The 12,999-nt window shown below is 35.9% G+C and overlaps 1 pseudogene; it reads right to left on the reverse strand.

Moving 5' to 3' along the window:
• Positions 1 to 5,177: 5,177 nt before the first annotated feature.
• Positions 5,178 to 9,071, reverse strand: LOC120138157 (annotated as a pseudogene).
• Positions 9,072 to 12,999: the final 3,928 nt, after the last annotated feature.

Consider the following 12,999-nt stretch of genomic DNA (forward strand, 5'->3'; position numbering starts at 1 on the left):
GTTCTTAGCCACACATATCGCAGCTTGTGAATCACACAACAATGAAACTGGAGGAGTCAGTCTTCCCACAATGGAATATCTGCTAACAAGCTTCTAAGCCATTGGCTTCTTGCCCAGCTAGATCAAGAGCTATAAACTCTGACTCCATGGTAGAACGAGCAATGCAATTCTGTTTTGATGATTTCCACGAGATTGATGCTCCACCCAAAGTAAAAACATACCCGCTCGTAGAGCTTACCTCATCATTATCAGAAACCCAGTTGGTATCACAATATCCTTCTAGTACCGTAGGAAAGCCAACAAACTCAAGTTTCCAATCCAAAGTATCCTTAAGATACTTCAGTAAGCATTTAAGAGAAATCCAATATTCACCACTCGAATTATGAGTATATCTACTCAGTCTACTCACAGCATAAGCAATATCAGGCTGAGTATAGTTCATTAAGAACATTAAGCTTCCAATTAATTTAGCATATTCAGTTTGGGAAACGCTACTTCCTTTATTCTTAACAAGATGTATGCTAGGGTCACAAAGAGTTCGAACAGGGACGACATCAAAACTGTCAAATTTCTTTAGCACTTTCTCTATATAATGTGCTTGACTTAAAGAAAATCCCTTTTCATTTTTGGTAACTTTGACTCCTAAGATTACATCTACTTCTCCCAAATCCGTCATCTCAAACTTTGTGGACAAAAACTCTTAACTTTGTTAATGGACTCAATGTTAGAACTGAAAATCAACATGTCATCAACATACAGGCTTATGATGACACATTCAGTGCCAAGCATCTTCGAATACACACAAGAATCCGAACCATTCACAACAAAACCAAAACTAATAATAGTTTTATGGAATTTCTCATACCACTGTTTAGGAGCCTGCTTAAGTCCATAAAGTGACTTTTTAAGTCTACAGACTTTACCTTCCATACCAGGTGCTTCAAAACCAAGTGGCTGCTCCATGTAAATCTCCTTATCCAGATCCCCATTCAAGAAAGCAGTCTTAATACCATTTGATGTACTTGTAACTCATGAATAGAGGACTAACCTTGCCTTGTACCGCTGAATCAAACCATCTGGCCTCAGTTTCTTCCGGAAGACCCATTTATTACAGATTGGTTTGAATCCCTTTAGTAAGTCAACTAATTTTCAAGTATGATTAGACATTATCGATTCTAGTTCATCATTAATAGCGCTTTTCCAGAAACTAACATCGATATATCTTATAGCTTCTTCAAAAGTTTTAGGATCCTCATCTAACAGAAAAATTTGAGCTATAGGATCTAAAATGGTCTAAATCATTTATCTCAGAAATAAAGGAAGTAATAAAGTCTGGTCCAAAAGAGGTTTCAACTCTTTGCCTTTTACTTCTTCTAGGCTCGAAATCATTTTGTTGAGAAGACCTAGCGGGAATACTAGAAGAAGTAGATGAAAAATATTCTATTTGTGTTTCGACATTTATTCTCGGTTCCTTTAAAGGAAAAGTATTTTCAAAGAAAACAACATCTTTTGACTCACAAATAGAATAATCTTGTAAAAGCATGAATCTATATGCAACACTATTTGTAGCATACCCTATAAACACTACATCAACGGTTTTAGGTCCGATGGTGGACTTTTTAAAGTCTGGCAAACCCACTTTGGCCAAACACCCCCACACTTTCAGGTATTGTAAATTAGGAGCGTATCCTTTCCACAATTCATATGGGGTAGAATCTAATTTCTTATGAGGAACTCGGTTCAAGATATGAGTTGCCGATAGAATGACTTCCCCCCACATATTATCAGATAACCTGAACTTATTAGTAAAGAATTCATCATCTCTTTTAAAGTTCTATTTTTCCTTTTGGCTATACCATTTTGTTGAGAAAATAGGGGGCTAATGTTTCATGAATTATGCCATTCTTTTCACAAATATCTTTTAAGAAATTAGATCCATATTCACCACCTCTATCAGATCTAACCCGTTTGATTCTCCTATCTAACTGATTTTCAACTTCTTCCTTATAAATAAGAAAGAAGTTTTCAGCTTCATCTTTAGTCCTTAGGAGATAAACTTTTGTATATCTTGAGTAATCATCTACAAATGTTATGTTGTAGTGTTTTCCTCCTTTACTTTCAGTGTTTCTAAAATCTGTTAGATCAATATGAATGAGTTCTAACAGATCAGTCTTTTTATTAGAAACGGTCTTAAAGTGAGGTCTAGTATGCTTAGCTTCTACACAAATTTCACATTTGTTAAAGCTAGTTGTGTCTAGTTTAGGCATAACATTCATATTTATTAATTTCTTTAAAGCATGAATATTCACGTGTCCTAATCTAGCATGCCACATATCAATGGATTCAACAATATAAGCAGAAGTGGTAGCTTTATTTTCATTAAATTGAGTTTCTATGAAAAATAAACCATTGCTTAAAAACCCTTTCCCAACATAATCACCATTTCGAGAAAGTACAAGTTTATCTGCCTCAAAAACTAACTTAATGCCTGCCTTTTTCAGAAGCCCAACACTTATCAAATTTCTAAACAAGGCAGGTACATACATAACATTATTTAAAGCCAAAGATTTACCAGAGGTCAGCTTGAGTAAAACCTTACCTTTGCCTAGCACTTCAGAGCTCCTAGAGTTCCCCATGTACACACGTTCACCTACGTTCCCATCCTCGAATTCGGTGAAAATCTCTTCCTTGCGCAGAAATGCTTTGAAGCGCTAGTGTCAACAACCCATTCCGAACTGTTTTCCACCAGATTGACTTCTGAGACCACCGCAGCAATGATTTCATCATCTTCTTCTACAACATGCATTTGCTTGTTGTCATTCTGGCGGTCTGAACGATGTTGGCATTGGTAAGCTTTGTGGCCGGTAAACCGCATACATAACACTTGAGCGTCTTTTCTTCAGGTTTGGCCATTCCTGACTTCTTGAAGTTAGTAGCCTTCTGGGGTTTTTCTTGTCTTGATTCCCACGTTCATGATATTCTTGAATTTAGACTCAACCAAGTTAGCTATAAAAGATAAATTACTCATAGGATTAGTAAGCTTATCTTTTAAACTGTTGGCTTCTTCAATCTTCATATGGCCCACGAGCTCTTCAAGCAAACTTTCTCTCTTCTTATGCTTAAGAGAGTTGCGGTAGTCAGACTAGGACTTGGGCAGCTTCTCAATGAGAACATTTGCTTGCAGTACCTCACACATTTGTATTCATTCGGCGATGATGTCGGCGACTAAGTTCTCATAGTCATGGACTTGATCTATTATCGACTTGTCGTCTGTCATCTAGAATTTGAGCCATTTGCCGACAACGTACTTCTTGATGCCCGCATCGTCCGCACCATATTTTTTCTTGAGAGTGTCCCATATTGCCTTGGCACTCATTTCTCTAAGAAACATATCAAACAGTTTATTTGACATGTGACCGAGCAGATGTCCTTGCACCATTTTGTTGTCTTTCTCATATTTCTCGTAGGTAGCGAGAGCGGCGGTAGCAGTTGCTAAGGCATCATCATTCAGAACCGCATCCGCATCATTACCAGCAGCTGGGGTTGGCAGCATGGTAGGTGGTGGATTGAGCATCACGTAGTCAGATCAAGTTGCTCGAAGAATATCACGATTCTTTGGGACTACCTTCTATAATTCTTTCCATCAAGTGCATCGAGCTTGGAAAGATCGGGTATCAGTTTACTCAAAGGTGTTAACATGATTGCAGTATATAGAATTCGTTTCTAAATTGTTGGTAAAATAGACTGCAAATCACACCGTTAGCACTGACAGGAAAGATAAACAATAATTGAAAAGGAACAGATTCGTAAACCGTGTCGTGGTATAACCACTACCTTAGAAACGAATTTGCCCTGATGTGTATAATCGATGCAGTAGGCGGACCGTCCCCTGAGGTTAACACGGTCGCTCCGAATTCCGTACACCCAAAACCGGAGTGGACTGCTGATGGTATTGCTCTTCTTATCAGAAAGCATACATAGAGAATATCTAGAAAATACTTGGAGAGTGAATTCTGAAATGTTGAGAGTGAGTTGAGAAGCTGAATCAGCTCTCTATTTATAGGCTAGAAATAGGGTTAAAATCGTCCATATAAAAAATCAAGATTAAAATCATTCTTTGTAACAGCTGGAACGTCTAAATGAACCTGACTCAGAAATAGTCCAGGTTCATTACACCATTATTCAACTGTTATAACAGCCGAGACGGACGGCAACGGCAGCGGTGCGCGAGAGTCCTCGTTGTTCTCTTTCACTCAACAAGGAAGTGGGAAATCCAAATCATAAATACCCATTCCCAATATTATTTCCAATACTATGTGGGATTGAGCATTACCAACATACAACACGTGATTTAGTGTTTAATTTGCTTGCCTGTTTAGTACGTAATTCAAGGCCAATAAGGAGAGGAGCCAATGTAATCTTCCATTTTACAGTCACATTATTTCTTAGCTTCAAATCAGCTTTTCCTTGCCATTCTTTTCACATGGTTTGATATCATATCAAATACCTGCCTGCCCACCACATCCATTTCATTTACCATATAAATTATGCTAATTTACTGTAATCTCTCTTCAACAATTGGATGTAACCATAATTTAGGCAAATTATAATAATCAAAATAAAAAAATTGGGATTTTATTAAGTTAAAACTTTTCACATTATACAACTGCAGCTAGAATATCTATTGGATTACTGAAAAAAGACAAGGGAGACCCCTGATTATTCTTTTAGACCCTATAGTTTTATAAATTTTAAGTTTAGTCACTTTTATGATATTATCAATTGGATGGATATGGCATTTAAAATTTCTCATGATATTAAATTGGATGGATGTATTGTGTTTGAAATTTCGTACGAGTCAATAATTCAAATAATATTGTCTCTTGGTAATTGATTTTTTAATGATAAAAAAGGTTAGTTGCTACAAAAGCTATCTCCTTGAAGTTATTTGGGGAAACACAAAAAGCATGAAGCAACTATGATTAGGACTAGACACTGGTACAGAGGAAAGATCTAATCATAAAGGAAGAAATAAATCTCAATTTCACATTAAATTTTATTTGATTAAAAACTTTGATTTTGTTTGAATTCCACAATTCGTTTTAAGATTATAAAATTCTCTCAATTCTAAGAATTATGCAATCGAGCAACATAAAATACAGCAAGATACCTGAACAACTATTGCATGCAAAGGTTGCCTAATAAACAAATAAATTAAACTCTCTACTACTCTGGCAAGCAAAAATAACAATGTAACAATGTTCCGGCAAAACTGGTGAGATACTTTACAACACAGCAGAAGTTGACAGGTTAATTTGCAAATGCTATCACAATAATAATTTAATCATAACAATTTGTCAATTGACAACTGAAAATAATGGTATTTCTTTGTTCCAGCATGCTAAAGGATATGGAAGCCATAAACTTTAGATACTCACAAGGCTGAAAACTCAACTTCCTGGTTGCAAGGCCTATATGCAACAAATGTGTTATCGTCTGAGAAGGAACCTGGATTAAAGCAAGTAATTCCAGTATATTTGAATGCCTTCTGCTCACTTCTATCGCCTAGAACGATCTGCACAGAAAGGCCATGGAGTGAACAATATTAGATCTTTGCTCTAAACATGAATCACAAGGGCAGAGATGAAACTGATCTTCCAATTGAATCCAATTATAAGCCACACATTCTGTGAAATGCGTATTAATACGGAAGTCCAATCTAGCAAGCTAATAGATGCCAATCTAGGGTAGTTCCTAGGTTGGACATGAAACATCTGCTAACAAATGCCTCAACTACTAATATGTTATTTAGTTATATTCTGTTTTCCCCTTTTTCATCCTTTTTCCAATATAACATTTTTTAATGCCTGAAAGCAACCAAAAAGAAATAAAAGTGGGTGGATGAGAACATTACCGTATGTGGAGTTGGATATAGATGGAGACAATGGTCATAATTCCAAATGATGGGTTGTACAAAGAGAGGAAGTGGGCAGAGATGACTTTGATGGGTTATAGTGGCAACAAGCTGCAAGAAAACCAAGCAGTCAATCTCATAACAACAATAACAACAATTAAATTAAGTCTCGAATAACTAAAAGCTGTTTCCGGAGTCAAGGTTACATGTTCAAATGGATCATCTGTTTCTTCAGTAGAGGGGGGAAGCAAACAAGAACGACGCATTCTATAGAGTAGATCTTGACGAAAAAAGACAATTTCCTGAGTGTAGAACTTTACTCTGCATCAAACCAACAATAGCATTTGAAAGTTAAGACATTCCATATTTTAGGGGGGAAAGTGAACTATTAAAGATCAACACCCTAGCCTATTGCTGTTAACTGGCTTTTGAAATCACAGAAAATGATTTTGAAAACAAAGTTTGTACTCAAAAGCTCTCCACGAAACATTTATCTTATCGTGATTAACCTGCAGGGGTTACTAAAAATATGGCATTTGGAACATGTTTCTGGAGCTCTTCAGTAAGATATTTTGGTAAAGCACACCGAGGTAAAGCCATTGATGGACCTAAATTATCAAAAGCAAATATCAAATATTTTAGTGATGCTTCTCTTTCAAGAAACAAACAGTTATTATGGGGTAAACACTTAATATACCTGGATCATTGGGACCCGGAATAAACAGAAACTTGCTCTGCTCTTTCAGACGGGGACGAGCTTCTATCATTTGGCCTAATTTGCCAAATTGCAATCTGCAGATTGAAGTAGAAAGTTATTCTCCAACCATTTCATCCCAGAAGTGATGAACATATAGAATAACAAGACTAACCTACTTCAAGAATCCTCACCTGAGACTTGAGAAGGAATGAAAGGACAGATTACATGGACGAGAACAGAAGTCTCCCATGAAAACAAATAAGGAAGGAACGATTTCCACATTCTCAAATCCATCAAGGATGGCCTCCAGTTTTTCCATAACCTTCTCTACCAACAAGATGTTATATATTACGTTAAGTTATTCAGCAATAGATCACATCAAAATAACTAGAGCCCATCAATTACCTGTTCATTGTCCAGCCAAATGTTAGATAGTATGACAAACATGTCATTTACTGCTCTCTTTTCCAGATCTGCAAGTCTGAGCTATTAAGGGGGTATAGGAAACTACAATCAGTTTATAGGACTTACAGACCACTACAAGAAACTTCAAAGAAGTTAAGGCATTTTTCTAATTATTGAACAGAAAAAAGGGTATAATTAGGATACTGTATCCTCTTTTGTTAGTGTACCACAGCCGAAGATGTCATGTCCAGCAAGTACTTTGAATGATTTATCTCTGTTCTCTAAGGGTGGAAAACCACATGTATTTACCTTCGTCACAAAGCAAAGTTAGTGCTGCCAGAAAAAAATGCAATTTCAATACAAATCTTGAAACGATATAGGGTCCAGTTAATGGATTCCTATAAACACCAACGAAAGATTACTTAATTACCATTGTAGAAAAGCTTCTCACATTTAATAAATAATTCAAATGTTCGTTAAACAATTATGTAGTTTCTTAGGGTCGCAATGCTGTTCAAACTTCAAAGCATGCACTGAGCTTCAAAAAGCAGATTTACATTGCTACCAATACATATCTCCCTGGAGGTCTCATAAAAGAAAACACAATATAGCAACTGCAGGGAAAATAAAAGATAACACCAACCTGAAAAATTCCCTCAGAAAGCATTTCACCTTCTGCTACAATTATGGTGTTTTCGGTGAAAAATCCTGTAGTTATTTTGTATCGGCTGTCAAAGAATGCAATAATTTTCTAACTTTTTTTTCAGTTTTGTTTGAAGTAAGCAATGACATTTTCCACAATTAGTACTTTATGAAGCAGGAGAAAAATTAATGAAATAGAGTTAACATATGATATGAGCAAATATGATAATCAACTATGTCAAAGGATATTGCTTTGGAGAAGTCTATTTCAACAGAAGCAGTGAGGTCTTCCAAGTAAAAATGACCGTCCTCCAACTGAGAGATGACACCCATCACCCATCTCCTTCCTCTTTGACCAACCAGAGATTGTATTGTTGATAGCTGCCAACAAAATTGTTTCCTTGTCAAATTCAAAACCCCAGTAATATTTCTGGATTAGACCACATAAAACATGAAATTGAACAACATCGCATTGCATCACATTACATACATAGGTGGCGGAGCCACATATATGAAAGGGTGCCTTGAACTTTTTTTATATATATTTTATATAAAATAATATTAAAAATAAAATTGACAACAATTTAAAAGAGTGTTATGTAATAATTTTCTAAATGCTAACACCACAGTCTAAATTTTCTGACTCTGAACCTATGCATACATACATATTACTATAAAGTAGTGCACACCTGATAACAAAGAGAGGTTTCAACATCAGTATCAAAGGCGGGTTTAATAAAATGCTGATCACGAGAAACCCTTTGGAACAGCAACAAGAACCTATCTCTATAAAGAGCTGCTTTTGCAGAAGCCTCCCCATGGATGGGTAGACTACCCGTATGTCTACAATTATCAAGCAATCTTCAAGATTGGATCCAATAATAATAGTTTCAACATGAAAACAAAGACGAGTAAGCGCATTTTACATACTGAAAGAAATGCTTCTTGATGGGGTCGTATCGAAATTTGGGGACAAGAAAGGCATCAACGACGCGAATTGAAGAATGACAAGAAGAAGAAGAGGAAGAAGGGGATTCCTCCTCAGCTGCTTCTGCTTCCAATAGAAGACTGATTACTGGGTGCACCGCCTCCTTGTCGATTATGGAAGATTTCACTGCTCACAATTAAAAATCCAATTACTAAGAGTATGAAAAAAATAATTAAATAATAAAAACCCCAAAATACAGAAATCGAATATATGTGTGTACAGGACTGGTGATCGAGGTGGTCGAGGAGCAGATCGATAGCCTCATCTTCGGCATCTTGGAAGCGATTAACGAAGAAAAGAATCTCCTCAAGACCATCCATCTTCAAGCCATATCCTCTTATCCTCAATTTTCTTTCAATTTTCTTACGAATTTGACCACTCATTTTGTTTTTTTCCTTTCCTTTTTGTTTCACTCTCGCTATGGCGAATTGCAAGGGCAGTATAAGATCCGTACTTTTACCGCCGATGTTGGGCGGGAAACATTTTCTCACTTTTAGCAAAATGGCGGGAAACTAGTACTATAATTGACTAATTACTTGCCCTAAATTTAGGATGCATTTAGCATTCGCACAATCTCATCTTGCTTTCAGCGCCCTAATTCGTAAAATATAACAGGCACGTAAAATATAACAGGCACGTATCGTGATTTGCCAAAAAATTATTATTATTATTATTTTGAAGAGGGGGAATTAAAGTTTTCATATGTCGTAACCGTCCTTCGGTGGGTCTGGAGTCGAGTTTAGACTTGAATTAATGTGTGTTGTAGACGTTACCGATCATTTTAAATTAGGTTGATCGGACGCCTTAACTTACCTTTTATCTGATCTACGATATACTAGAGATTTGTCGGATTCGGAAGTCGATTACAGTCAGTGAAAGATTAACACCCTTGTACTGCCCTTTCAGTACCAATTTGATTTCTCGGTTATCTTAATTGCTAAATTTAAAAGTCAAATTAAAGTTTAAAAGTTCGATCCGAATTACTTACCTTTGAGAGATTTAAAATTGTCCTAAAAAATAAACCAAATTAATATTAAACAATAAAAAAAGTAAATAAATAAAAGAATAAAAAGAAAATTTTAAATTAAAAGGATTAAATTGAAAAGAACTAAAAACCAACGATTAAATTGATATTAATTAAAAGTTCCAAGAAAAAAAGAAGTTAGGGGGTTAAAAAATATAAAAGGATTAAATTGAATTAATTCAAAATTTAAGGGCAAATTTACAACAGGTGACCAAAATGAATTACGCATCAAAATAACAGGGACTATGGAAATAATTTAACTATTTTCTAATTGCACTAAGACCCTCCCTATAAATAACCCTAATATCTTAAAAAATAATTTTATCCTAAATCACAAAAAAAAAAAAAAAAACTCTCTCCCTTCATAAAAACCTCTAAACCCTTCCCCCCAACATGCCATAGGCCGACCATTTCTTTACCGCTCGAAACTCCACCGACCGTCACTCTAGCCACCATGGTCAAACTCACCTAAAATGTTACCCTCGACCTCCGGAAGCAACACCTGAGATCCAAAACCCAAAACCAACCTCAAATAACGCAGATATAAAAAAGGTCGTTCCTTTACATTTTTCGACGAACCTTTTCATCTTTTGGTGATCGTTTCCCTCCCGAGCCATGATCGACGTTGCTCTTTAGTTTTTTGGGGCCTGCGAAAATGCTTTGCTCGATTTTGTTTTGGTTATTTTGCTGTTTGGTTGCTTCTGGTTTTGGCTGAATATTGCTGATCTTTTTTCTGGTATTTTTTGTGGATTCGATGGTATATTGCTTTTTTTTTCTTGTTGCTCATTTGTTTTCTTGTTTTTTTCCCGATTTTTTCTCTATGGTTGTTGTATGTTTTGCTTGGCTTCACCGGAGGCTTTTTATAGCCTCGAATCCGGCCTTGTAGCTCTAAAAGGAGAGGGATTTCATCCAATTTCTTCGCTGGACATCCGACCGAGTGCCATTCGTGCTAGTTGTTACCATGATCTTATGACTTTTCGATCGAAAATATCGACCAGTTTTCGAACCATGCGGTGCGTGACCTCCACCCGCGTTGCTACCATTAGCTCAGTTCCTCCGTGTGGTGCTACTGTTAATGGTTGTAACCCTAATTTTACTTGGGCTGGGTCAGACCCTCTCCTCCCAACCGGGCCTGCTTTATTAGGTCAGGCTGACATGGTTCGGTTGGACTTCGTTTCTAAACCCAGACCTCTGAACTTTTACTGGACCATTTGAACCTGAAAATAAAAAAATAAAAAGAAAATAAATAATAATAATAATAATAATAATAATAAACTTAATATATATATATTAAAAAACTATATAATATATTATATTTTCAAAATCATATAATATGTTTAAAAAAACTATATATATTACATATGTTTTTCAAAAACTATATATATTATATGTTTTCAAAACTATATATATGTTTTTAAAAACTATACTATATATTTTCAAAAACCATACATTATTTTTTTGACAAAACTATATATTATATATTTTCAAATATTCTATATAATATAAATATAAAAATTCATAAAGTCTCGGACGAAAATGAGTGTCTACAACTGCCCCTCTTTGCCCATCTACCGTGTAACAAGAAATTAGGCAAATATAAAAGGACACAAATTTTCGCTCGGTAGGAATGAATTCCAGGAACAAAATTGCTCCTGTGAATCTGATATCTTTTATTGCAATTAAAATCTAACTTAATGTTCTAGTCGACTCTCTTATCGAATATCCTCCGTTGCGGAGTTGAAATTTGACTCAAACACTCTGACAAGAAAAGACTCCATATTGTTGAGCTGAATTATGGATGACTCATTCGTCGTGAAGTTGAGTCGATCTTGGATGACTTTGAACATGATATCCTTTGTCATGAAGTTGAAATCGTGGTTGACCCTTCTTTGTGAAGTCGAGTCAAGGGTTTTCGAGCATGATATCATTCGTTGTGAAGTTGAAATCTAACTCGATGTCTGGGTTAGGTGGTAATATTGTGGTTGATTTTTGGTCTTAGTCCAATATCCTTCATCGTGAAGTTGAAATTTGACTAGACGACCTTAATTGAGAAATAGTTCTTCGTCATTGAGTTGAACTATGTTGTAGATGACTCATTTGCCGTGAAGTTGAGTATATATCTCAAATATCTTAGGCACGATATCCTTTGTCGTGAAGTTGAAATCGTGGGTGACTTCTTCGTCGTGAAGTCGAGTCCAAGTTGAATGTTCTTCTGAGCTGGATATCATTCGTTGTGAAGTTGAAATCCAACTTGAATGTTCTTCGAGTTCAATATCTTTCATTGCGAAGTTGAAATTGACCCTGACAAAAAATCTGCAAAATTATGCATGCGTGCGATGCTATTGATGTAATGTTCTTATGTATGCCTAAAATTCATATGCAAAATATGTTATTTTAGGACTTTAGAGAGAAATCTCAATCTCTTGCTGTCAGTCTTGATTTTTCTTACGTTCCTTGATTCTTGCCAATCTTGATTTTCTGATCATTGGTTCTTGATTTTTTGGTTCTCAACGGGTTTTGATTTGATATCTTCTTTGGGATTTTTGTTTTAGGAGGAAGCTTGATTTTCTTATGTTGATTTTGATCTTTAATAAATGTCTTGTCTTCCTTTTAGTGTATTTCAAACCAGTATCTGTGCCATTTCTCGAGCATTGTGCAAGAACCTCTATGTGCAACACAACTTCTGTCTCATAAGCTAATGAAAAGAGAGTTGCCCCAGTCGAAGTTTGCACCAAAGTTTGATAGGCAAACAAAGCGAAAGGAACTTTTCACGTCAGTCTTTGTACATCTCTGTAATTTTATCCACCATTTTCTTGATATTTTTGTTTGCTGCCTCAACCGCTCTATTCATCTTTGGTCGATAAGTAGTAGAGTTGTGATGCTCTATGTTGAATTGTTCACATGCAACATACATCATCATGTTGTTTAAATTAGTTGTATTATCAGTAGTGATCCTTTCTGGTAAACCATATCGATATATGATCTCCTTTTTCAAGAATTTACAAATAGTGGACTGATTGACACTAGCATATAATGCAACTTCCACCCATTTGGTAAAGTAATTGATTCCAACAAGGATAAATCAATGACCATTTGAAGCTTTTGGATGGAGTTTTCCGATGCCCCTATAGAAAAAGGCCATGGAGCCGTCACCACATGAAGAGGACTAGGCGGGACATTTATTTTATCTCCGTAGATTTGACATTTGTGGCATCGTCTGACATAATTGATGTAGTCACTCTCTAATGTGGACCAAAAGTATCCGCATCTCATGACTTGTCTTGCCATCATATGCCCATTTGCACGAGTTCCACATACTCCGTCATGTA

The sequence above is a fragment of the Hibiscus syriacus genome, unplaced genomic scaffold (genome assembly GCF_006381635.1).
Source record: "Hibiscus syriacus cultivar Baekdansim isolate YM2019G1 unplaced genomic scaffold, ASM638163v2 tig00002193_pilon, whole genome shotgun sequence".
NCBI classification, from domain to species: domain Eukaryota; kingdom Viridiplantae; phylum Streptophyta; class Magnoliopsida; order Malvales; family Malvaceae; genus Hibiscus; species Hibiscus syriacus.